General features: G+C 37.6%; 1 pseudogene; it reads right to left on the reverse strand.

Moving 5' to 3' along the window:
* Window positions 1-36: 36 nt before the first annotated feature.
* Window positions 37-27,843, reverse strand: LOC120207932 (annotated as a pseudogene).
* Window positions 27,844-27,929: the final 86 nt, after the last annotated feature.

A 27,929-nucleotide genomic window follows, 5' to 3' on the forward strand; every position in this document is an offset into this window, starting at 1 on the left:
GAAATGATAAAGGGAGAAATTACCTTTAGAAGAATTTCATTGAGAGGCCTCAACCTCAGCTGCTCCACCATCTGGCTGCAGGCCCATAGGTTGATGCGTTCTCACAAGTATCTAAGCAATGGCTGTTAAATTGATCCAGATGTCGGGAATCCATCAGTGGGGAAAGAACTTCTGATACCCGTGTGAAAGGTTTTGTCTAACTTGTGAATTGTCTGATATGAAACCAATCAGTGAGCTCATTAAACCCGCAGATTTAGGTTCAAATGAGAACTTTGAGGAAGCAGGTGATTCAGGTGTCTCGGTATACTTTCTCGACAACTCCAGAGGCCTATGGAAGAGTAAATGAGCAACAGTACGGTCAATAGGATTGGTCCCAGTTTCTGGATCAGGCATCCTGGAACATTTATATATACAAAGTCGATATAACTTCAACAAGCATAAAAAGCTGCAATAAAGGTTGAAAGTAGGTATTTTAGGTCAAAATAAAATGCTGTTAATTTCATGGAAAGAACCTGGAAAGTTCAGAAGAACAGCTTTTAAAAATGATATAATATAAATATCAAGAAATTAAAACAAAATAAAACCACATTAATGCTTTTGAGTTTATATGAACTTCTAGGAAAGGAGCAAATAATCCATAAAGACAGAGTAAGCATGTATCATTTTTAACTTACATGAGGATAAACGCCCTGGCTGTTGATAACATGAAGTTAGTTTTTATGTTGTTTCAACTCTTTATTTTTCTTGAAATACTCGGACCTAACCATATTCGAGCATAGGTATGGGGTCATGAGCCTCCAAAAACCCTCCAAATACATGGAAATCTCAACAACAACAACAAAAAACGTGGAAACTCTCACTAGAATCCCAGGACATACGTTTTAGCAAACACTAGCTAGTAGTGGGGAAAGAAGGTGGTTGAATTTTGACAATAGTTCCTTCCCAAAATATTGTAATGAAATGGAACAGTGCAGATGAAAGGTTTCAGCTAGACACAGTTTCATTGTTTTATTCATTAGGATCTAGAATTCTAATTCTCAAACTCTCTAAGAGAATATTCTTTGTCATAAGTGTTTAATAGTGACAAATTGTTATGAATGCGCGAGCAGGATTGTATTACGGGGCGACTGACAGAAAGTCGAAGTCAGTTGTCTTCCCTTTATCTCAATTCCTAGGACAGCCTACTGTGATTGACAGTTCAGTTCATCAAAGGCAGATTGAAACCTTATGACTCGTTACAGAGAGATTCTGATCTCTAGGTTTTTCTTTTTAGAAATGCTAATTAGGCTTTATTATTCAATGTATCCCTTTAAATAGAGATTTCAATAATTAAATAAAGTTCTACCAAATACATCCTCTACTGTAAGAGTCCTAAACAACTACTACTAAGCGTCCACAACAATACTCCCCTATTGGGAAAAGAGCTGTCCTCAAGTTTGAAGCGAGGATACTTGACGATATAATCAAGCAAGTTCAGTCAGAACTTCAGTTTTTGGTTCTACATCATTCTGATCAGCTAATTTCAAAGAGTACATTGATGCCTAACCATATTTGGTTCATCACAATCATAACAATAACTCTTCATCATTGTTTCCGTCATTTCTGCCCTTATTAGTATTTCTAGAGGAATAGATGAATTTACCAAATCTGCTTCAGTAGTTTCCCTTTATGTATTGTTGCCTTCAAAATGTTGGGATGCCAAGACTATCATATCAGTAGGAGAATTGAAATTGACTTCATTTCCTTGACAAGTTCCTCTACGGTTATTTCCGACATTTAGTATTAGCTGTTTATGTTCAAAAGCTCCAGTGATGCTGATAGCCACAGCTAAAATAGGAGGTTTGTGCATTTGAACATAAAATTGAATGGAATCATCCAGTCTAGCACTCTAGCTATGAATAACCTAACATGTTGGTCTACACCAACGTCATGAATTGTCCTGCTAACTTTCCTGAAAGTATCGCTGATAAGACCCTAAAGTTTCTGTTTGTTTAAAACTAACCAAATATCCAACGGGGTTGCTGCCTACTCAAGGACCAAAATGAAGAGAGCTATAATGGCGGAATTCAATTCATCAGTCACCCCTCAAACTTCATCTAACACCACCAAAATTGTGCCTTTCCCAACATGTGAAAGGTTGCCAAACCTACCTTGTTTGCCTCATTTGTGCAAGATCTTCAATTCATCAACCTAAGGGGAAAGAAAGGGAAAAAAGATGTTTCTATTGATATTTTTCATCTACACTCAAAATACAATGATACCTCCATAAGTCGAATTCATCCATTAATGGTGCAAACCTTAGATAATCAAATGCTATCTAATTTTAGTAAAACCACAGTAGATTTCATAGTAGATTTCATGGCATAGATCAACCTTTCCAAAACAGAAAAAAATTAGTTTTACTTTTGAATTAATTAAATGCAACAACATAGAGTTTACTAACCTGCTGTGATTCTCATTTTCTTCTTTTGCAACTTTATTTTCATCCCTGCTATTTTTGTTAGTGTTTCTGGCGTCACTAGCATATTGTCTCTGCATTGCATTTTGAGCCAACCGGAACAAGCTATCTCTTATGCAGATTCTAATTCTCACATCCAACTGCAAAAATTTGTCGGAGTCATTAATTCCTTATTTTTCAGCAAAGAAAAAAAAATTCACCAAGTAACTCAAGCACACCTTTGTGATTATATCTTGTAGCTGATAAAGCACTGTGTCCTCCAGCTAATAGTCATCAATTGCAACAGAGACTGTATTCAAATCATCTTGCTCTTGAGGTGAGCCTGGGTCAAAAGAGGCAAGAGTCCTAACGTCTTGAACATCAGCTCCCCTAATGTGCTGAAATTGATTTTCTTGAGTAGATTTTTGGATGACTGAATGATTTGTATAAGGAACTTGATTGGTAAACTGCCGTTGTTGTTTCTGAATGGCTAGCAACGCTTGCATTTGTTGGCGCCGCCTCAACTTTTCTATTTTCTCCTGAGGTGTCATGCTCAAGGGTGTTGCAGCAGCCTCAACTGGTCTGTTTACATGATTGGCCTTGCCAGGGGAAACATCAAAACAAGAAAGTAAGGGATGCTGATAAAATTCCCCAGACTGGATGTTGGACAGAGCAGGTAACGCAGGACACTGGTTTAAAAGATTCCCATACGTGGAAGGGGCTACAAATGAATTGGAAATGTGTTGGTACCGCAGGGAGTCACTTCCTCGAAGCTGCTTCTGTTGATTCACAACTGAAGTTGGAGAAGAATTTACCATGGAGGTTGCCAGCTTATTCTCATATTCAGCCAACGGGTTTCCAGATGTAGCCCTGGTATCATATAAGTTCAGTGCTAGTCTTGCCTCACCTATTTCTTCAAGATTTTTTGGAAATTTCAACAGCTTTTTCAGATTGTCTGCCTGCAGAGAGAAGTATTAAACCAAAAATAATTGCAGAATATTAATGCAGAAATTTTGTAATTGCAGAAAATTAATGAAATAAGTTATTGCTTATTCATAACATCCTCCCTAGGGGTGTGACTGAGCCAAGCCAAACTCAATCAGTAAGAAGCTCGAAATAAGTTATTCTGACCATCTATTAACAACTCTGAACTCCAAATTATATCAGCATCTACCAAAACCTTTGAATAAAATTTAGATCCAACACTGCCACAACCGCTAGAAAACTATTTTTGTACTTTACTGGAAAGCGCATAATCATGATGAAAATGCTAAAGTTAAATATATATATATAGGAGAGGCAATTTTGGCCCAGACATTTTTCATTAGATAACTTTGTTAGCGATCTTCCATGGACAAAGAATGCCAAGGCAGACCCACTAATTTTCAAGCACCTGCTAAATAAATTTGATCAATCTATTGTTGAAAGTATTTTCAAGTTTGGTAACCAACTTTGAAAAAATGGTTTTCAAAGTTTGGTAAATGTTTCTTTGAAAATGGTTTTCAAAGTTTGATAAATGTTTTTTTGAAAAATAGTTTTTCAAAGTTTGGTAGATGTTTGTTGAAAAATGATAATGGGATAATCACAATTAATCCCTAGGCTTTAGGGTATTTACAAGATTAAGTCCTTAAGTTTCAACTATAAATACCCTAGTTCATTTAGCTTCAAAACTATCTCAAAAATCATTTATTTCTCCAATACTAGAGAGCTTTCTTGTGAGTAGTGAGTGTTTTGTAAACATCTTGTAATTTTTCTCTTAGTAAAGATCTGCAGCAGTCCGGAGACGTAAGCAAATTGGTTGAACTCCGTTATCAATTTCGGGTATTATTTTTCCGCTTTTATTTCGCATTCTCACTAATCTGGTTATAGGGAAATTACTTGTACTTGGTTTATTTCCTAACAACTGGCATCAGAGCTTTTGGTTGTGAATTTTGTCAATTTTTTTCGAGGTTACTATTCATTACTATTCATATGAATAGTGAATTTCGTGAATAGTAAAAATTTTGTCGGCGATACGAGCTTGTCGACGGATGTGTTCTAATACACGGTGGTTCGCAAGAATTGTCAGAAACGATCCAAACGAAACCAAATTCGAGTGGGAGCGATGGCTGCAGACGAAGGAAGGTGAAAATTGAAAAGTTCGATGGTGCAGACTTTGGCTATTGGAAGATGCAGATCGAAGATTTTTTGTATCAGAAAAATCTATATCAACCTCTCTCAGGAAAGCAACCAAAGGGCATGAAGAATGAAGACTGGGCTCTTCTCGACAAACAAGCCCTCGGAGTTATCCGACTGACGTTATCCCGCAATGTTGCTTTCAACATAGCAAAGGAAAAGATCACGGCGAGTCTTATGGCGGCTCTCTCCAGTATGTATGAGAAGCCATCAGCCTCAAACAAAGTGCACTTGATGAGACGATTATTCAATTTGCGGATGACGGAATGGGCATCGATGGCACAACACCTAAATGAACTCAACACAATCACAACCAGTTGAGTTCAGTGGAAATTGAATTCGATGATGAAGTTCGAGCTTTAATTATCTTATCATCTCTACCAGACAGTTGGAATGCTACTGTTACACAGTTAGCAGCTCGTGGGGAAATAGTAAATTGAAATTCGACGATGTTCGGGATCTGGTACTGAGCGAAGAAATTCGACGGAGAGAATCAGGTGAAGCATCAACCTCCTCAGCCTTGCACACGGAGTCCAGAGGGAGAACTTCAGAAAGAAATTCAAATCATGGCAGATCGAAATCCAGACGGGGAAAATCCAGAACGGGAAAGAAAGATTTTACCTGTTATAATTGTGGCAAGAAGGGTCACTTTAAAAGAGATTGCCGAGCACCGAAGAAAAATACCGGCGCACAGGATTCTGCCAACGTGATAGAGGAGACAGGTGATGCCATGATTCTAAGCGTCAACAGTCCGATTGAATCATGGATCTTGGATTCAGGGGCATCTTTCCACTCCACCCTATGCCGAGAATCATGGAGAACTATGTCAGTGGTGATTTTGGGAAGGTTCATCTAGCCGATGATGAAACCTTGAAGATCGTCGGAAAAGGAAACATCTTATTAAAGTTTGAACCAGACCACCTGGACGCTGAAAGGAGTGAGACATTCCTGGCCTCAAAAGAAATTTGATTTCTGTAGGACAACTTGATGGTGAAGGATTTAGCACAACTTTTCAGGCTGTGAATGGAAGATTACTAAAGGAGCACTCGTCATTGCTCGTGGTAAGAAAATTGGTACTCTCTATATAACCTCAAATTTAGAGAATATCATTGCAGTAGCAGATGCTGATAGAAAATCAAACCTATGGCACCAAAGGCTTGGCCATATGAGCGAGAAAGGATGAAGACACTTTTGTCAAAGGGGAAGTTGCCGGATCTAAAGAATGTAGATGTCGGACTATGCGAGGATTTCATCTTTGGAAACAAAAGAAAGTCAGCTTTGCAAAGATTGGTAAGACACCCAATGCTGAAAAGTTAGAGTTGGTTCATACTGATGTATGGGGACCATCTCCAGTTCCATCTCTTCCAGGCTCATTATATTATGTCACATTCATCGATGATTCTACAAGGAATGTGTGGGTTTATTTTCTAAAGAAGAAATCAGAAGTCTTTGATACCTTCAGAAAATGGAAGGCCATGGTGGAAAATGAAAGGCCATGGTGGAAAATGAGACTGGTCTGAAAGTCAAGCGGTTGAGGTCTGACAATGGAGGAGAGTACAAAAATAGAAGATTCAGAGATTTTTGCGCAAACAATGGGATCAAGATAGAGACAACAGTTCCCATGACACCGCAGCATAACGGCATAGCAGAGCGCATGAACAGAACTCTGAATGAACGTGCCAGAAGCATGAGGATACATGCCGGATTGCCCAAATTTCTATGGGCTGAAGCTATCAACACTGCAGCTTACTTGATCAACCGTGGGCCCTCAGTTCCTTTGGATGGCAGAATACCAGAGGAAGTTTGGAGCAAGAAAGAAATAAACCTTTCACACTTAAGAGTGTTTGGTTGTATTTCTTATGTAAACACAGACTCTGCTGAAAGAAGTAAACTTGATGCTAAGTCCAACAAATGTGCCTTTGTTGGTTATGGCGGTGATGAGTTCGGTTATCGATTTTGGGACTATGAAAATCGAAGATCATCAGAAGCAGAGATGTCATTTTCAATGAGAATGTGATGTACAAAGACAGGTCAACCATGGAATCAAGTAGCTCCAACACCGAAGCTGAAACAAAGGAATTTGTTGAGTTTGAGGAGATTTCTAGAAATGATGTTCAGATCACTCCTGAAGCAGTTCAAGAAGAACCAATCACACCAGAACTGAGACGCTCCTCCAGAATTCCTAAACCAACCCAACGTATTACTTGTTGCTGACTGACAATGGTGAACCATAGTGCTATGATGAAGCAATGCAAGTGGAGGATTCAGTCAAGTGAGAGTCTTTCATGAAAGATGATATGGACTCGCTTATGTCAAATAAGACGTGGGAATTAGCTGAATTACCACCAGACAAGAAAGCACTCCATAACAAGTGGATTTACAGGATCAAAGAAGAGCATGATGTGAGCAAACGCTACAAAGCAAGATTGGTTGTCAAAGGCTTTCAGAAAAAAGAAGGTATTGACTACAATGAAATTTTCTCTCCAGTCGTGAAGCTGTCTACGATTAGACTGGTGTTAAAAATTGTAGCTGCAGAGAATTTACATCTTGAGCAGTTAGATGTGAAGACATCTTTCCTTCATGGTGATTTGGAGGAAGAAATCTATATGAGGCAGCCAGAAGGCTTCATAGAGGCAGACAAGAAAAACCTGGTATGCAGGTTGAAGAAGAGCTTGTATGGTTTAAAACAAGCTCCTAGGCAGTGGTACAAGAAGTTCGATAGCTTCATGGGTAGTAATGGTTTTACCAGATGCCAAGAGATCATTGTTGCTACATCAAGAGGTTCGATAGCTTCATTATTTTATTGTTGTACGTTGATGACATGCTCGTTGCATGCTCAGACATGCAAGAGATTATAAACTTGAAGCAAAAATTGTCAAAGTAGTTTGCTATGAAGGATCTGGGCGCTGCAAAGCAGATTCTTGGGATGAGGATCAAGAGAGACACAAAGTCGGGGACTTTGATATTATCACAGGCTGAGTACATCAACAAAGTACTCTCCAGGTTCAACATGCAAGATGCTAAACCAGAAAGTACACCTTTAGGTGTTCATTTCAGACTCTCCAAAGAACAGTCACCAAAGACGGAGGAAGAATGCACACATGGTGAAGGTGTGTACGCCTCAGCAATTTGAAGTCTGATGTATGCCATGGTTTGTACCAGACCAGATATTGCTCAAGCAGTGGGAGCTGTTAGCAGGTACATGAATAATCCGGGCAAGGTACACTGGGAAGCAGTCAAATGGATCCTCAGATATCTTCGGGGTACCACAAACAAAGCACTTTATTTCAAAGGTAGAGATACAATACTGACAGGCTATGTAGATGTTGACTTAGCCGTAAATGTTGACATAAGAAGGAGCACTACAGGGTATGTCTATACTCTAGGAGAACCGCAATGAGTTGGGTTTCTCAACTACATAAGATAGTTGCTCTCTCCACAACTGAAGCAGAATATGTCGCTGTTACGGAAGCCAGCAAGGAGATGGTTTGGCTCCAAAGTTTCTTGGAAGAGTTAGGCAAGAAACAAGAAAATAATGTCTTGTATTGCGACAGTCAAAGTGCTATACATCTAGCAAAGAATCCATCTTTTCATTCCAGGACAAAACACATACAATTGCGATATCATTTTATCCGGTCTCTTCTGGAAGATGGGATTTTGAAACTTGAAAAGATCAGTGGAGCTCAAAATCCAGCATACATGTTGACAAAGTCGGTGACTACAGACAAACTGAAGTTGTGTTCAACTTCAGTTGGCATGCTAGAGTAACAAGACTAGAAAAGCTGTTGCATTGATCGAGGTGTGAAGACAATTAAAATCAGTCTTCAAGTGGGAGATTGTTGAAAGTATTTTCAAGTTTGGTAACCAACTTTGAAAAAATGGTTTTCAAAGTTTGGTACATGTTTCTTTGAAAATGGTTTACAAACTTTGGTAAATGTTTCTTTGAAAAATAGTTTTTCAAAGTTTGGTAGATGTTTGTTGAAAAATAATAATGGGATAATCATAATTAATCCCTAGGCTTTAGGGTATTTACAAGATTAAGTCCTTAAGTTTCAACTATAAATACCCTAGCTCATTTAGCTTCAATACCATCCCAAAAATAATTTCTTTCTCCCAATACTAGAGAGCTTTCTTGTGAGTAGTGAGTGTTTTGTAAACACCTGTAAATTTTCTCTCTTAGTAAAAGATCTACAGCAGTCCGGAGACGTAAGCAAATTGGCTGAACTCCGTTATCAATTTTGGTATTATTTTTCCGCTTTTATTTCGCATTCTCACTAATCTGGTTATAGGGAAATTAGTTGTACTCGGTTTATTTCCTAACATGTATCTTGTTCATAGATAAAAAAACCATTTATTTGATATATTACACATAAAAATGGCAGGCTGTTTTTCGCCTCGCTATATAGCCTACAAGAAAGGTTCCATAAACTTACTCTGTAGTTCTCTAAATGCAAAAGGAATGATGTATCATAAAACTTGCAATTCCAAGGACAATGGAAAGCATATTTTATTCTTAACCTCTTGAAGAAATACTACAAATCGAAGATAATTTGAATAATCAAGTATGAAGAGTATGATAGGACTACCTTGTTAACCAATTCATCAGGGGTCGTCACATTTTCAGCAGCCAGAAGAAACTTTGACGCACTACTTTTACCCATGGTTTCCATATTTATCTGAGTAAGTGGAAATAGTATGTTATTAGTTTTGTTTGGTTGATAATTTTGAAAGCATAAGTAACAAAGAATTGATCATACTGCATGTTGATACACCTTCTCCTCAGTTAAGGATTTTCTTTTATCTCCACAAAAATCCTCATTATGCAGTCCATGAGATGTGGAACCATCCAGTTTCCCACAGCTAAGGCTAAATGACACGTTATCTTGTTGCTCATATTCACTTTTGATTTCCAAATGCTCAGATGCGCTCTTTAATAATCCTATCCCTAGACCAGGAGAGTCAACGGTCCTAGGAAAGGGTTTTCCTGGACTGTCTGTTACCTCTTTGGATGAGGACCATAACTCAGAAGCAGTACCAAGACTTACATTACCAAATATTGGGTCGTCATTGCTGCAAAATCATCACTTGTGAGAATATTGAGTCAGATGAATGCCACATTATATGAAAAAGGGAAATAAGGGCAGGGATTATGATCGGGGTTCTCTTTTTTCCCTGAGAAGGGGGCAGTGCTACGGAACAACTCCCAAAATTTTCAGGTTTTTAGTCCCTCATTTGAGGTATAAGAACAATCGTAACTTGGTTTTAGACTTTCAGGTTCTTTAGTATAACATTCGAGGTATGAAGAACAATTATAGCTTAGCAAATTAATGTCGAAAATTTTCAATGCCAAATTCAATGAAATCAATGGCCATTTATGTGAAGCCATGATGATTTTTTGTTCTATGCTGACAAAAGTTGTCAACTTGTGGTTACTTACTGTGTTGAAAACAAAACACAAGAACCATAGTACTTGCCTGACTGTAGAAATACCAATCTTCCAGACTAGATTGTCAAGACAATGCTTTCATAAGGTACAATTAAGGTATGAATTGTGCTTTACCTAAACATTCGATCAAGATCATCAAAACTTCCAATGTTAGCCCAGCTGTAGTCAACAAAATCACCTTGTTCTTTACCTTCATTGGGATTTTGAAAATTTTCAGGATCTTTAACAATTTCAGCTGTCTCTGATGTTAAGAAAGGTGGATTAATTAGGGTGATAAAACAAAAAATAAAAAATATAAATAAATGCTGTTGGCTTTAGTTTGAATAACTAATATTCTCACCATTTTTTGAAGTGCATTAAGTTACTTTGACCAAACTATTACGGACTTCGCTCCCCATTGAATCCTGATCAGTTTTGGCTGCATTAGATAAAGATAACTCTGTCCACGAGTCAATGCGAACTCCTGAAGTGATAATCTCTCCATTTGTGTCGACATTGGAACTGCCTTCCAAATTTCTTCCATGAAGATCAAATTTATCCCCAGGTATCTTTTGCTCCCTAGACTTTATGGTTGCAGTTGCTGGACTCCATTCCTTCTTAGTACAACAGTTTTCACTTCCCTCTTGATAAGCTACCATATGGCTATCATTCTCTCCAGCATCATCCCATACTATATTTGTCTACTGCAAATACATAAACAGTTATATCCCCATACAAGAAGGTATTATCATATCTTTAAGCAATCAAAATAAACATATTTAAGAAAAAAGAAACTGAAAAGTTAGAGCAAAAATCAATTCCATATGTTAGCCTGATTAAATCAATGCATTTTCGTTATCTCTAACAAAAATCAGATCCAACAACGATAAATTCCCACAGCAAAAAGATAGAAATAGTTAAGAACTCTTAAGATACTTGAAGGATAGGTTACAAGTTTCTTGAATGAAAATTATGAACAACCTTCGAAGTCTCTCCCCAGCCAAGATAACTACCTTGTTAACTTGAAATATAGCTTCTTTTATTCGCCGAAACCTCTTAATGTTCTCTCCTTTTTCTCAAATGTCTTGATTTCATTCAGAATCCACTAAATCTTCCTTCAACGTGATTTGGTTCCATTGGGATTTCAACTCTCTGGATTCACTCAAAGGCCACTGATGCTGAAACATCTCCGTATTCTTGTTTGTAAGAGGGACAAATGTATGTTATGGTTTTAGGTGAGTAGAAGAGAAATCGAGAAATAGGTAATAGGAATAGAGAAGAATTGAGAGTTTTCAAGAAGAAATGTTTGTTCATTCATAACATGAGGAAAAAATACATCATCACGGCTTGTTTTATTTAGTTACAATACCAGAATCCTAAGGATGCCAGCTAGCAATCCTTTGTAACTGAATCTAACAAATTCCTTCTTTCTCATTTGTTTTGCAGATATGGGCTATTGGGCTTAACTATTTTAATTCCTTTGGGCCGCTCTTTCTGCTTCAGATCCATTCCACTTCTGATCCGCTCCAAAGGTAAATTGTCTTCATTTCCCTCTCGTGCCATAATTCCCAATCTATCATTCTCAATCCCTAACCCTCGTCTCATTTCCCCCAATTCTCCTTCATCCTCTTCGCGTTCACGCCCTTCTCCTATCACCATGACAATACCCACCCCTCGAGAGGATCCTTGTCCCCAAGGATCAAAAGACAAAAATTGGCCTTGGAGCACTGAATAATCTTCCTAGGTGTCATGCGAGGCGTCCAGGTTAGTCCATCGAACGAGTAACTGAGAAACTGGCCTGTTATTTCGATTTATAATTCTCCTTCCCAAAATTTGACTGGGTTCTATGCGAAACTGACCTTCTTCATCGACCACAGGAGGCTCTGTCGAAGATGTTGCGACTGGCCCAATATGCCTCTTCAACATACTGACGTGAAAGCCTGGATGCAATCGAGAATTTTAGGTAATTCTAACTTATACGCGACCTCTCCGATTCGTTCTGTAATTTGTACGACCCATAAAACTTAGCTGCTAACTTCAAATTCTTTCGTAGGGCAAGGGATGTTTGACGATAAGGTTGCAACTTCAGGTAAACCTTATCACCTACTGTAAAACTTCTTTTTGAACGCTTTTTATCTGCCTGTTGCTTCATTCGGTTTGCAGCCTGTTCTAATTGTTGTTTCACCACTTGTCTGATTTCTTCCCTGCTTTTCATTAGTTCACCCACAGAATAAACTGTAGCATCTGGTTGCCAAACCATTGTAGGAGGCTTATAACCATATAGAGCCTGAAAAGGTGTTAGGTTTAAGGCTGTATGATAGGTAGTATTATACCACCACTCAGCATGAGCCAACCACTTAGCCCACTGTTTAGGTTGCAAAAAATAGAGGCCTCTTAAATACTGCTCAAGAGACTAGTAAATGTTTTATCTCTATATGAAATAGCCATTTTAGGTTGACCATGGAGCTTGTAGACATTATCTAGATATAACTTAGCAACCTCAACTGCAGTGTAGGGATGAGACAATGCCATAAAAATGGCTATATTTGGTAAACTTGTCTACTATCACCAATATACAATTTTTCCTTAAGGAAGTAGGTAAGCCTTCAATAAAATCCATAGTAATCACCTCCCAAGCCTGTTGAGGAATAGGAAGGGGCTGTAGCAGTCCTGGTTTAGGTATATGCTCCACCTTAATTTACTGACAAACTGTACAAGACAAACTGTACAAGATTTAATATAAGTGACTACCATAGCCTTAAGCCTAGGCCAATAAAAATAGGATTTAATCCTTTGATAAGTAGCTTGAGTCCTAGAATGACCTCCATGAGGGGAGTCATGTAAAATTTGAAGAATTTGTAGTCTAAGAAACCCAGTAGAACCAATATAAACTCTGCCTTTAAATATGAGTATTCCTTTTGAAAATTTCCAATTAGGATCAGCAGTAGGTGTCACAGTCAAAATATTGATCCAGTCAGCAGCTAATTTATCATCCTTATAGCTGTTTTCAACATCATGTACCCAGTTAGGAATAATCAAAGTAGTTCTCATAGCTAGACATTCACCAGCATCTTCCCATTGCCTTGACAAAGCATCTGCTACAGTATTTGACTTACCTTTTTTGTACTGTATAGAATAGTCCGAACCCAGTAATTTAGTCAACCCTTTCTTTTTAATTGTGGTTGTCAGTTTTTACTCCAGTAGATACTTTAGAGGCTCATGATCAATTTTAATAATAAAAGGCTTACTCTCTAAGTAATGCCTCCACTTAGAAACTGCTAATAAAATAGCAAGATACTCCATTTCATAGATAGAGAGGGCAATATGTCTAGGACTTAGAGCCTTACTTAGATAAGCAATAGGTCCTCCTTCTTGAGATAGCACAACACCGATTCCTCCTGAACTAGCATCTGTTTCCAATCAGAAACTTTTACTGAAATCAGGTAAAGCTAAAACATGAGCAACACACATAGCCTGTTTTAAATTCTCAAAAGCAGTCAAAGCTGTAGTAGTCCACTGAAAATTGTCCTTAGTAAGAAATTGAGTCAAAGGCTTACTTATGGAACCATAATTTTTAATAAACCTCCTGTAGTAACCAGTTAACCCCAAAAATCCACGCATGGATTTTAAAGATTTAAGAAGAGGCCAATTCCTCATAGCTTCTACTTTGGTAGGATCTGTAACTACTCCATCTGCTGAAATAATATGCCCCAAATATTCCACAACTTTGCAAATAACTGATTAACTTGCAAAACCTCCAAAACTAGTTGTAAATGAGTAATATGTTCTGCCATAGAATTGCTGTAAACTAAAATATCATCAAAGAACACCAAAACAAACTTTCTAAGAAATGATTTAAACAAATCATTCATTAATGCTTGAAATGTGGCAGGAGCATTAGTTAGACCAAAAGGCATTACCTTGAATTCATAATGCCCTTGATGAGTTCTAAATGTTGTTTTGTAGATATCCTCTTCTTTAATTCTAATTTGCCAATAGCCTGACCTTAAGTCAATCTTGGAAAAATAAACTGCACCATATAGCTCATCCAATAGATCCTCCACAACCGGAATAGGGAACTTATCCTTCACTGTCAGATTATTTAATTGCCTATAATCAACACAAAACCACCAAGTAACATCCTTCTTCTTAATTAAAAGACATGGAGAAGAAAAGGGACTCTTGCTAGGTTGAATAATAGAAGAAGATAACATAGCAGTAATTTGCTGTTCCACTTCAGTTTTTTGGTTATGAGGAAATCTGTATGGTCTCAAATTAATGGGACTAGATCCATGTTTGAGAGGAATAGCATGATCTAAGCTCTTCTAGGTGGTAACCCCTTAGGTTCATCAAAAATAGAGCTGTACTTCTTTAAAAGAGGTTTAAGAGCTTGAGGAATGGTTTTAGGAGTCTCAGTCATACTTAGTAAAACCACATGTCCCAAAATAGGTGTATATGAAGCTGTCATTTTTAGTAAGGTACCATCTGAAATCTGCTGCAAAAGCAGTGAAGGTTGATGCCCTTGTATAACAATATTCTCCCCTTGATGTTTAAAGCTCATTGTCATCTGATTAAAGTCCATCAGAATTGGACTAAATAATTTCATCCAATCCACTCCTAACACCATATCACTTCCTCCCAATTTAAGAAGTCTGAAATCATGTATGAAAGAGTGTCCTTGCATCTGCATTTACTTTGTTGCATCTAACTAAACTAAATAGCTGTTGACCATTAGCTACTGTAATAGCCAAAGGGTATGGAGTTAGGACTTGAATGCCAGCATCAGCCCATTGAGGTATCAAAAAGCTATGTGTACTGCCACTGTCAATCAGTATGTTCAAGGGTTTGCCTTGAATTGTTCCTTGAATCCTCAATGTGTTATGACTAATGCACCCAGTGATTGCATTCATAGAAATTTCTAAACTTTCCTCTTCTTGCATGATCTGTTGTCTGAGTCAGGAGGAACAGATTCTGTAGGTATAGGATTTTCCTCTTCAATCATCATATTAAAGTTTCTTGTTTTACATTGATGGCCTGGCTGAAATTTCTCTCCACACTTAAAACAAAGGTTATTCTGCCTTCTGTAATCAATAAGATTCTGTTTAAGATTGGAAATTGGTGTGGATTTAGTAGGTAGGGGTACTGAAGTTGTCTTGGAAGTAATAATGGGGTTTGGGTAGGGTGGGACCTTAAAGGAAGGTCTCAACTTTCTGTTTTCAAACTCCACAGATAACTCATAGAGCTTAGCTTGTTTGCATGCTCCAGATAAATTTTTAGGATCTAAAGCTTTTACTCTATGTTTGATGTCTTCTCTTAATCCACTTATGAAAAGTGACACAAAGAAATCCTCACCCAAAGTAGGATTCTGTAATACATGTATGGTTGTAACTCCTCGAACCTTTCTTGATAGTCTTCAACAGATCCTTTTTGAGTAAGTTTAGTGAATTCCTCCACAATGTCACAAAAAGACCTGTCACTAAATCTATGGCACAAATCAGCTTCAAACTCATGCCAAGTTACATGATGCTTCTGCATAATATATCCATCAAACCATATTTCTACTTTTCCTGTAAGATACATAGTAGCCACTTCTACCCTTTGATCTACAGGAACATTGCATAAGGAAAAATACTTGAGACACTTCTGAAGCCACCCCCTAGGATTTACCCCCTCAAAAAATGGCAACTCTATTTTGGGTCTATGCCACATAGTTCCTGAGCTGCTAAATGACCCCCCTATTCCCCTGTTTTCAGTTTCCAGTCCCAGCATAACATGTCTAATATTACTATTTTTACCCATTAAATTCTCATGCCTAGAACTGTTCTTAAGGGCTAAACAAGCATCAGGCTTATCCTTCAAGATCCCTGGTTCATCAGTTTTATACGAAAATCTTGATTTATCCTTAACTACCGTCACCAAAACAGGATTTTTATCCCATTTTTAGAGTTATTAGGAGAGTATACCTGGTCCCCTGCAGGCTGCTCTTGTTCACCATTTCTGCCAGTTAAGATCTTCAATATATCTTCATATAGCTTTGATTCATGGTCATTCTTGCCTCCAATGTAGTAATCCTATTTTCCTGAGTCTCCCTCCATTTAGGTGGATTAGTCTCATTTTGACCTTGTTTCACCAAAGCAGCAAGGTCTTCAATCTGTTTCTGAATCCCGACCAAATCAGCTTCTGCCATCGATTGGTTCTTCTTTGGCATGCCCTCAAAAATCTTGCCAGAATTGTAGCTTCTGATACCAATTTGTTATGGTTTTAGGTGAGTATAAGAGAAATCGAGAAATAGGTAATAGGAATATAGAAGAATTGAGAGTTTTCAGAGAAGAAATGCTTGTTCATTCTTAACATGAGGAAAAAATACATCATCACGGCTTGTTTTATTTAGTTACAATACCAGAATCCTAAGGATGCCAGCTGGCAATCCTTTGTAACTGAATCTAACAAATTCCTTCTTTTCATTTGTTTTACAGATATGGGCTATTGGGCTTAACTATTTTAATTCCTTTGGGCCGCTCTTGCTGCTTCAGATCCGTTCCACTTCTGATCCGCTCCAAAGGTAAATTGTCTTCATTTCCCTCTCGTGCCATAATTCTCAATCTATCATTTCAATCCCTAACCCTCGTCTCATTTCCCCAATTCTCTTCATCATCTTCGCGTTCACACCCTTCTCCTCCCACCATGACAATGTACTAAATAGATCTCTCATTTTTCAATGGGACTTCATCCTTCTGGGTTTATTGTTCAGGAGTGTATTCCTTTATGACCAGTTTCTCAGGTGTTACACTCTTATTGTCTAAAAATGGTTGCCTTTTAAAAAAAATAACCGATTCCAAAAATGAATTTGATCTCAAAGGTTTTTTTTGTTCTACGTTAATTGGACTGGTAATATTTAACATTTACTTCGAATCACAATTGAAAGCACCCTTCCCAAGAATGCAACCTTATATAACACTACTTTCTACAAGCACGCAGAACAAAGAAATGCAAAAATAAAAGTAAAAAAAATAACCTACTTTTGTCTCACTTGAGTGTCAAGTTAATGGATTCAATCATAAATAAATTGCTTATTGATAGATGAAGCACAGGTCAGATCATATGTTAACCATCCATTGTTGTCAAGATTATAATGCAACTTCTCATGCAACTGAAAACAAGGTTTACACAAGTTACCCCAGCTGCAAATGGTGAGGAAATAAATATATTCCAAGATTTTTCTTGGAAAGTTACAATAAATAGCTGACTTATGTACGCACAAAGGCATGAGCTCACCCAAATGTAATGCAAAAGAGAGAGAAAATGCGCAGTCTACCTTAGGCAGCACACTTGACCTTTGCTATCGAGAGCCATGCATGTCTAACGATCTAATATGTCAGTCTAAAAAAAACCAAGTGGCTACTAGAAAGCTTATACCCAGTGAGTTCATGATTAAGGTGAGATGAAACTTCAGTTAAGAATATAAGCTATCTTGCATTGTAAATTTTAACATTCTACATTATAGTACTCACAATCACTCACGCATGATCATGATGTAGAACAGGTTCTCATTAAAGCACTTGAGAAATAATCTGTAACAACTCTAATGAATTTCTACAAATCTTGATACTCAATTCTCAATAAATAAACTCTCCAAATCTCGATATTCGATGCTAAACTCCTACATTACTGGAAAGAAAAATAATATGGAACACTCAAAGCTAAACACTAATTTTTAATATAAGATCACAAGTTTTCAAATATAACCATAATCCTTAAAGTTTGGGAAAAAGTATAACACTGTTACCATGAAACAATCTAAAATATCATAAATTTATTAAAAGACACAATTAACATATATAATATAACATAACAACATATATAAATATTAAATAATACCTCAAGTAGCTTATATCTATCTAGGTTCAGCAAGCCTACCATAAAAATGTGCTCAATCACCCTAGAGGGTATGAGCAGGTTCCCTCAGGCCTCAATACATGGAGAGCTCTAACAATTAAAAGAAACTTCCCTTATACTACCGATTGGTTTTAAGTTGGATGATTTAATAAGTTATCGGTGTTGAAAAGTCAGCCAACAAGTGGCCAAGGCAACTTTCGGTGATATCTCAAGCAACAAGTTGGACACTTTCATTTTGTTTTAGGTGATTTCGATGCACATGCAATTAGGTGGCTGAAATTGTTGAATTTTAGAATGGTAAAATCACACACTTTAGTCCCTAGACTTTAGGGTATTTATAATATTAGTCCTTAAGCTTCAACTATAAATATCCTAGCTCATTTAGCTTCAAAATCATCCCAAATCATTCTAGCTTTCTCCCAATACTAGAGAATTTAGAGAGTTTCTTGAGAGTTGTTTTCTCCTTTTTATCAAGAGAGAATTATCATTGTTTTCTCATTGGTAGATCGAGAGAAGTTGTAATTCCTATTTTCTCATAGTGAAATTCTTCTACCGTTGCCCGTGGTTTTTATCATATATTACTTAGGAGTTTTCCACGTAAATTTTGTGTGTCTTTTATCTTCATTTTTATTTTCTCAAATTATCAATTGCGATTTTGCTCTATCTGATAACCGTCTTCCAGGCTTAACAAAGGTATCACTTACTTTGTGTGAGCATTGCATAACAAGTAAGCAGCACCGGTTGAAATTCAACACGTCAAATTCTAGAGGCAAAAGTGTTCTAGAATTGGTTCATTCTGACGTATGACAAGCACCAGTTACATCCCTAGGCGGAGCAAAATACTTTGTCTCATTTATTGATGACTACCCCAGGAGATGTTGGGTGTACCCTATTAAGAAAAAGTCAGACATGTTTTAAATTTTCAAAAACTTCAAAGCGCGGGTGAAACTTGATTATGGAAATAAGATCAAGTGTTTCATAATAGATAATGGAGGAGAATACACAAGTGAAGAATTTGATGACTTTTGCAGGAAAGAATGCATCAAAAGACAGTTCACAGTGGCGAACACTCCTCAACAAAATGGAGTGGCAGAGCAGATGAACAGAACCTTGTTAGAAAGAACAAGAGCAATGTTAAGGGATGCAGGCCTAGAAAAATCATTCTGGGTAGAAGCAGTCAATACCGCCTGTTATTTGGTGAATCGAGTTCCATCAACTACAATAGAGCTGAAGACACAAATGGAGATATGGACTGGTAAACCATCTGATTATTCAAACCTCCATGCATTTGGAAGTATTGTGTACGTGATGTACAACTCCCAAGAAATTTTAAAATTGGATCCAAAATCCAGGAAATGCAAATTTTGGGGTATGCTGATGAGTAAAGGGGTATCGCTTGTGGGATCCCATTGTCCGCAAAGTGATCATTAGCAGGATGTTATCTTTGTAGAAGATAAACTACAAAGAAAAGAAGACGATGATAGTGTTGAAAAGTCAGAGACTACACAGATACATGTGGAAAAGGAGGTTGAACAAGGAGATTCTTCTGAAGCAGAACCAACATGATGAACAAGAACCAGAGAGTTCTGAAGCTCCAACAACTCGTCAATCAGATCGTGTGAGAAGACGTCCCAATTGGCACTCAATTTATGTTATAGAAGGAAATGTTGCATACTACCTTTTAACAGAAGACGGTGAACCATCAACATACCAGGAGGCAATAAACAACTTAGACGCTTCACTGTGGATGATGACGATGCAAGAAGAAATTGAAGCCATTCATAAAAATAATACATAGGACATTGTGCCACTACCACAAGGAAGAAGCCAATTAGTAACAAATGGGTCTTCAAAATCAAGCGAAATGGTGACGATCAAGTGGAGAGGTATCGTGCAAGACGGTGGTCAAAGGATATGCTAAAAAAGAATGTATTGATTTCAATGAAATATTTTCTCCTGTGGTTTGACTAACAACAGTTCGAGTAGTCTTGGTAATGTGTGCTACATTGAACTTACATATAGAGCAGCTAGATGTTAAAACAACTTTTTTTCATGGAAATCTTGAAGAAGAGATTTACATACTCCAGCCTGAAGGTTTTGAAGAAAAATAAAAGAAGAACTTGGTTTGCAGGTTGAACAAATCTCTGTACGGTCTAAAGCAGGCGCCGAGGTGTTGGTATAAGAGATTTGATTCTTTCATTATGTGCCTTGGATACAACAGACTTAATGCAGACCCTTGTGCTTATTTCAAGAGGTCTGGTGATAACGATTTTGTTATATTGCTATTGTATGTGGATGACATGTTGGTTGCAGGACCCAACAAAGATCATATTGAAGAATTGAAGGTACAACTGGCTAGGGAATTTGAAATGAAGGACTTGGAATCAACAAACAAGATTTTAGGGATGCAAATTCACCGAGACAGAAGTAATAGAAAGATTTGGCTTTCACAAAAGAATTATTTGAAGAAGATATTGTCAAGATTCAACATAAAAGATTGTAAGCCAATTTCTACCCCTCTTCCTATTAACTTCAAATTATCCTCCAGTATGAGTCTAGCAGTGAAGAAGAGAGGATAGAGATGTCTCGAGTACCGTATGCATCAGCAGTGAGAAGTTTAATGTTCGTTATGATATGCACAAGACCAGATATTGCACAAGCAGTGAGAGTGCTTAGTTGGTACATGGCGAATCCATGCAAAGAGCATTGGAATACAATAAAGAGGATCCTTAGATACATCAAAAGGACCTCAAATGTTGCATTATGTTACGGAGGATCAAATTTACTTATCAATGGGTATGTTGATTCTGATTATGCAGGGGATTTGGATAAAAAAAATCTACTACATGATATGTGTTTAAAGTTGTTGGTGGAGCTGTAAGCTGGGTTTCAAAATTACAGTCAATTGTGACTACTTCCACAACAGAGACAGAATATGTAGCAGCCAGTAAAGAAGCAATTTGGTTGAAGATGTTATTGGAGGAGATTGGGCACAATCAAGAGTATGTCTCTCTGTTTTGTGACAGTCAAAGCGCCTTGCATCTAGCAAGGAATCCATCATTTCATTCAAGGACAAAGCACATACGAGTTTAGTACCATTTCATTCGTGAAAAGGTGGAAAAGAACGACAGATATGCAGAAGATCCATACCAAAGACAATATAGCAGATTTCATGACAAATGCGATCACGCTGATAAATTTACTTAGTGTCGATCCTCTTGTGGCCAATCAGTGTTAGAGAAAAGTCAAAGAAAGGGGCTGAGGAGGGGGCACCGAATTCCACTGAATTCGGTGCAATAAATGTTGTTTGAATTTTTGAAATGTGGTTATTACACTTTAGTCATTGGATTTTAGGGTATTTTCAAAGATTAGTCCCTAAGCTTCAACTATAAATACCCTAGCTCATTTAGCTTCAAAATCATCCCAAAATATCAAATCATTTCTTTCTCCCAATACTAGAGAGTTTTCTTGTGAGTAGTGAGTGTTTTGTAAACACCTGTAAATTTTTTCTCTTAGTAAAAGATCTGCAGCAGTCCGGAGACGTAAGCAAAATTGGCTGAACTCCGTTATCAATTTCGGGTATTATTTTTCTGCTTTTATTTCGCATTCTCACTAATCTGGTTATAGGGAAATTACTCGTACTCGTTTTATTTCCCAACAATTGGTAATCAGAGCTTTTGGTTGTGAATTTTGTCAATTTTTGCGAGGTTACTATTCATTACTGTTCACGTGAATAGTAAATTTCATGAATAGTGAAATTTTGTCGACGATACGAATTTGTCGACGGAGGTGTTCTAATACACGGTAGTTCACAAGAATTGTCAGAAACGATCCAAACGAATCCAGATTCGAGTGGGAGCGATGACTGCAGACGAAGGGAATGTGAAAATTGAAAAGTTCGATGGTGCGGACTTTGGCTTTTGGAAGATGCAGATTGAAGATTTTTTGTACCAGAAAAATCTATATCAACCCCTCTCAGGAAAGCAACCAGAGGGCATGAAGAATGAAGACTGGGCTCTTCGACAGACAAGCCCTCGGAGTCATCCGACTGACGTTATCCCGCAATGTTGCTTTCAACATAGCAAAGGAAAAGACCACGGTGGGTCTTATGGCGGCTCTCTACAGTATGTATAAGAAGCCATCGGCCTCAAACAAAGTTCATTTGATGAGGCAAATTATTCAATTTGCGGATGACGGAAGGGGCATCAGTGGCTCAACACCTGAATGAACTCAACACAATCACAACCCAGTTGAGTTCCGTAGAAATTGAATTCGGTGATGAAGTTCGGGCTTTAATTCTCTTATCATCTCTACCAGACAGTTGGAATGCTACTGTTACAGCAGTTAGCAGCTCTTCGGGAAATAGTAAATTGAAATTCGACGATGTTCGGGATCTGGTACTGAGCGAAGAAATTCGAAGGAGAGAATCGGGTGAAGCATCAACCTCATCAGCCTTGCACACGGAGTCCAGAGGGAGAACTTCAAAAAGAAATTTAAATTGTGGCAGATCAAAATCCAGACGGGGAAAATCAAGAACGGGAAAGAAAAATTTTACCTATTATAATTGTGGCAAGAAGGGTCACTTTAAAAGGGATTGCCGAGCACTGAAGAAAGATATCGGCGCACAGGAATCTGCAAACATTACAGAGAGACAGGTGATGCCATGATTCTAAGCGTCAACAGTCCGATTGAATCATGGATTTGGATTTAGGGGCATCTTTCCACTCAACCCCATGCCAAAAAATCATGGAGAACTATGTCAGTGGTGATTTTGGGAAGGCTCATCTAGCTGATGATGAAACATTGAAGATCGTCGGAAAAGGAGACATTCGACTAAAGCTGCCAAACCAAACCACCTGGAAGCTGACAGGAGTGAGACATATTCTGGCCTCAAAAGAAATCTGATTTCTGTAGGACAACTTGATGGAGAAGGTTATAGTACAACCTTTTCAGGCTGTGAATGGAAGATTACCAAAGGAGCACTCGTCATTGCTCGTGGTAAGAAGACTGATACTCTCTATGTAACCTTAAATTTAGAGAATATCATTGCAACCGCAGATGCTGATGGAAAATCAAACCTATGGCACCAAAGGCTTGGTCATATGAGCGAGAAAGGGATGAAGACACTTTTATCAAAAGGGAAGCTGCCGGATCTAAAGAATGTAGATGTCGAACTATGCGAGGATTGCATCTTTGGCAAACAAAAGAAAGTCAGTTTTGCAAAGATTGGCAAGGCACCCAAGGCAGAAAGGTTAGAGTTGATTTATACTGATGCATGGGGACCATCTCCAGTTCCATCTCTTGTAGGCTCATTATATTATGTCACCTTCATCGATGATTCTACAAGGAAGGTGTGGGTTTATTTTCTGAAGAAGAAATCAGAAGTCTTTGATACTTTCAGAAAATGGAAGGACATGGTGGAAAATGAGACTGGTTTGAAAGTCAAGCGGTTGAGGTCTGACAATGGAGGAGAGTACAGAAATAGGAGATTCAGAGATTTCTGCGCAAACAATGGGATCAAGATGGAGACAACAGTTCCCATGACACGCAGCAGAATGGCGTAACAGAGCGCATGAACAGAACTCTGAATGAACGTGCCAGAAGCATGAGGATACATGCTGGATTGCCTAAATTTCTATGGGCTGAAGCTATCAACACTGCAGCTTACCTGATCAACCGTGGGCCCTCAGTTCCTTTGGATGGCAAATACCAGAGGAAGTTTGGAGCAAGAAAAATAAACCTTTCACACTTAAGAGTGTTTGGTTGTATTTCTTATGTACACAGACTCCGCTGAAAGAAGTAAACTCGATGCTAAGTCCAACAAATGTGTCTTTGTTGGTTATGGCGGTGATGAGTTCGGTTACCGATTTTGAGACTATGAAAATTGGAATCATCAGAAGCAGAGATGTCATTTTCAATGAGAATGTGATGTACAAAGACAGGTCAACTGTAGAATCAAGCAGCTCCAATACCAAAGCTGAAACAAAGGAATTTACTGAGTTCGAGGAGATTTCTGGAAATGATGTTCAGATCAGTCCTGAAGCAATTCAAGAAGAACCAAGCACACCAGAACTAATATGCTCCTCCAGAATTCCTAAACCAACCCAACGATATTCTCCTTCTTTGCACTACTTGTTGCTGACTGACAATGGTGAACCAGAGTGCTATGATGAAGCAATGCAAGTGGAGGATTCAGTCAAGTGGGAGTCTTCCATGAAAGATGAGATGGACTCGCTTATGTCAAATCAGACGTGGGAATTAACTGAATTACCACCAGGCAAGAAAGCGCTTCACAACAAGTGGATTTACAAGATCAAAGAAGAGCACGATGGTATGCAGGTATTGACTACAATGAAATTTTCTCTCCAGTCGTAAAACTGTCTACAATCAGACTGGTGTTAAAAATTGTAGCTGCAGAGAATTTACATCTTGAGCAGTTAGATGTAAAGACAACTTTCCTTCATGGTGATTTGGAGGAAGAAATCTATATGAGGCAGTCAGAAGGCTTCATGGAGGCAGGCAAGAAAAATATGGTATGCAGGTTGAAGAAGAGTTTGTATGGTTTAAAACAAGCTCCTAGACAATGGTACAAAAAGTTCGATAGTTTCATGAGTAGCAGTGGTTGTACCAGATGCCAAGTAGATCATTGTTTCTACATCAAGAGGTTCGACAACAACTTTATTATTTTATTGTTGTATGTTGATGATATGCTCGTTGCAGGCTCAGACATGCAAGAGATTATAAACTTGAAGCAAAAATTGTCGAAGTAGTTTGCTATGAAAGATCTGGGTGTTGCAAAGCAGATTCTTGGGATGAGGATCAAGAGAGACACAAAGTCGGGGACTTTAATGTTATCACAGGCTGATTACATCAACAAAGTACTCTCCAGGTTCAACATGCAAGATGCTAAACCAGTAAGTACACCTTTAGGTGTTCATTTCAGACTCTCCAAAGAACATCACCAAAGACGGAGGAAGAACGAGCACACATGGTGAAGGTGATGTATGCCTCAACAATTGGAAGTCTCATGTATGCCATGGTTTGTACTAGACCAGATATTGCTCATGCAGTGGGAGCTGTTAGCAGGTACATGAATAATCCAGGCAAAGTACATTGGGAAGCAGTCAAATGGATCCTCAGATATCTGCGGGGTACCACAAACAAAACACTTTGTTTCAAAGGTGGAGATACGATACTGACAGGCTATGTAGATGCTGACTTAGCCGGAAATGTCGACATCAGAAGAACACTACAGGGTATGTCTATACTATAGGAGGAACTGCAGTGAGTTGGGTTTCTCAACTACAGAAAATAGTTGCTCTCTCCACAACTGAAGCAGAATATGTCGCTGTTACGGAAGCCAGCAAGGAGATGGTTTGGCTCCAAAGTTTCTTGGAAGAGTTAGGCAAGAAACAAGAAAGCAATGTCTTATATTGCGACAGTCAAAGTGCTATCCATCTAGCAAAGAATCCGTCTTTTCATTCCAGGACGAAGCACATACAATTGAGATATCATTTTATCCGGTCTCTTCTGGAAGATGTGATTTTGAAACTTGAAAAGATTAGTAGAGCTCAAAATCCGGCAGACATGTTGACAAAGACGGTGACCACGACAAACTGAAGTTGTGTTCAGCTTCAGTTGGCATGCTAGAGTAACAAGACCAGAAATACTGATGTATTGATCGAGGTGTGAAGATATATTAAAATCAGTCTTCAAGTGGGAGATGTTAGAGAAAAGTCAAAGAAAGGGGCTGAGGAGGGGCACCAAATTCCATCGAATTCAGTGCAATAAATGTTGTTTGAATTTTTGAAATGGATTTATTACACTTTAGTCATTGGAATTTAGGGTATTTTCAAAGATTAGTCCCTAAGCTTCAACTATAAATACCCTAGCTCATTTAGCTTCAAAATCATCCCAAAATCTCAAATCATTTCTTTCTCCAATACTAGAGAGTTTTATTGTGAGTAGTGAGTGTTTTGTAAACACTTGTAAATTTTCTCTCTTAGTAAAAGATCTGCAGCAGTTCGGAGACGTAAGCAAAATTGGTTGAAGTCCGTTATCAATTTCGGTATTATTTTTCGCTTTTATTTCGCATTTCACTAATCTGGTTATAGGAAAATTACTTGTACTCGTTTTATTTCCCAACAGTCAGAAACGTAAGCAACATGAATGGTACAAGGTAGAAAGAATGGTGTGAAGATATGATTGTTCCAATCAAATCTTCAAGTGGAAGATTGTTGAAAAGTTAGTCAACAAGTGGCCAAGGCAACTTTCGGTGATATCTCAAGCAATACGTTTGCCACTTTCCATTTTGTTTTTAGGTGATTTCGGTGCACATGCAATTAGGTGGCTAAAATTGTTGAATTTTGAAATGGTAAAATCATAAACTTTAGTCCCTAAACTTTAGGATATTTATAAGATTAGTCCTTAAACTTCAACTATAAATCCCCTTGCTCATTTAGCTTCAAAATCATCCCAAATCATTCTAGCTTTCTCCCAATACTAGAGAATTTAGAGAGTTTCTTAAGAGTTGTTTTCTCTTTTTTATCAAGAGAGAATTATCATTGTTTTCTCCTTGGTAGATCAAGAGAAGTTGTAATTCATATTTTCTCATAGTGAAATTCTTCTACCGTTGCCCGTGGTTTTTACCCTATATTATTTAGGGGTTTTCCACGTAAATTTTATGTATATTTTATATTTATTTTTATTTTCTCAAATTATCAGTTGTGATTTTGCTCTATCTGATAGCCGTCTTCCGCAACAATCGGAACATGGGATGAGTCATGTTGTTGTTCATGGAAACTCATGCGAAGATCCCCATGATTTATCCATAAGAGAAACAGTGTTACATGGTGTTATCCCATATCTAAGAATTATTAGGTTTTCATGTGTGTATAATACCAAAATTTATCCCCCCTCCCCCCAAAAAAAATATTGTCCTAAACCAATAGGCATAGGTTCAGTTTTTTTACTCTAAATTCTTTCCGGCACTTATCATAACATGTCAATTCACAATGTTTTGTTACTTCATCCATATTTCAGTTTTCGAGAAGCTACATAAGGTAAATAAACTCTCCATAAACACAAACACCATTTCACTCTTTCTAGATCCAAACCCGAACTCTTTATAATGAATTGTTTTAATACTTGATAAAGACGAAGCATAAAACATCCTTCAAAAAATTCGAGACTACAATCATCTTTAAGGTTCTTCAAATCCAGTACAACTTACCACATTTGCCTTGCTTTACTAGACCTCTAACACTAGACTCATTCCATGTCAAGCATCCAACTCCCCTTTACCTAAATCCCACACTACAATTTTCTTTCAACTCAAGCAAGAACAAGGATTGCATTTTTAAGCAATAAGTTTCTAAGTTAAAAAGTTCTGGATATGTACAGAAACTGGTTAATGATTATTTAATTACTAATTCAAAAAAGTTCTTTCCGCATCATTTTTACAAAATTAAAAGAAAGTAATTAGTTAAATGTATGTGTTGACTATAGTTACTATAATTGATGTTTCTGATACAATCATAATAGCAAACATTTACTTACATTGAAACCCAAGGAATAAGACCAAACAAAAAATACATCAAATAAGTGCTTTTCTCTTCTTCTTTTTCTAATGCATATACCGTGAAGAAGTGTAATTTACTTCATATTTTATGTAACAAAATTCCCATAAATTTAAAAAAAATTATAGAGCAAAGAGAAAAAAGTTCCTTTTAAGAATAAAAGTTAGATCCAATTACCTTTCTTCGTTCCAATCAAACATCTCAAAAGAAACCGCATTTAATCACGAATCATCACGAGCTAAAATTACTCCACACATCGCCACTTCCCACCAAATAAATTAAAAAAAAACAAACAAACTACAACAAGGATAAATAAAACAAACCCAGAATTAATAAAATAATATTAGGTTCTGATATTTTTCCAAAAAAAATATTTTTCTGGATGAGAAGATAAAGCAAATGGAAAGAGTTACAGAGT

Source organism: Hibiscus syriacus, unplaced genomic scaffold (assembly GCF_006381635.1).
Source record: "Hibiscus syriacus cultivar Baekdansim isolate YM2019G1 unplaced genomic scaffold, ASM638163v2 tig00015498_pilon, whole genome shotgun sequence".
In the NCBI taxonomy this organism is placed as follows: domain Eukaryota; kingdom Viridiplantae; phylum Streptophyta; class Magnoliopsida; order Malvales; family Malvaceae; genus Hibiscus; species Hibiscus syriacus.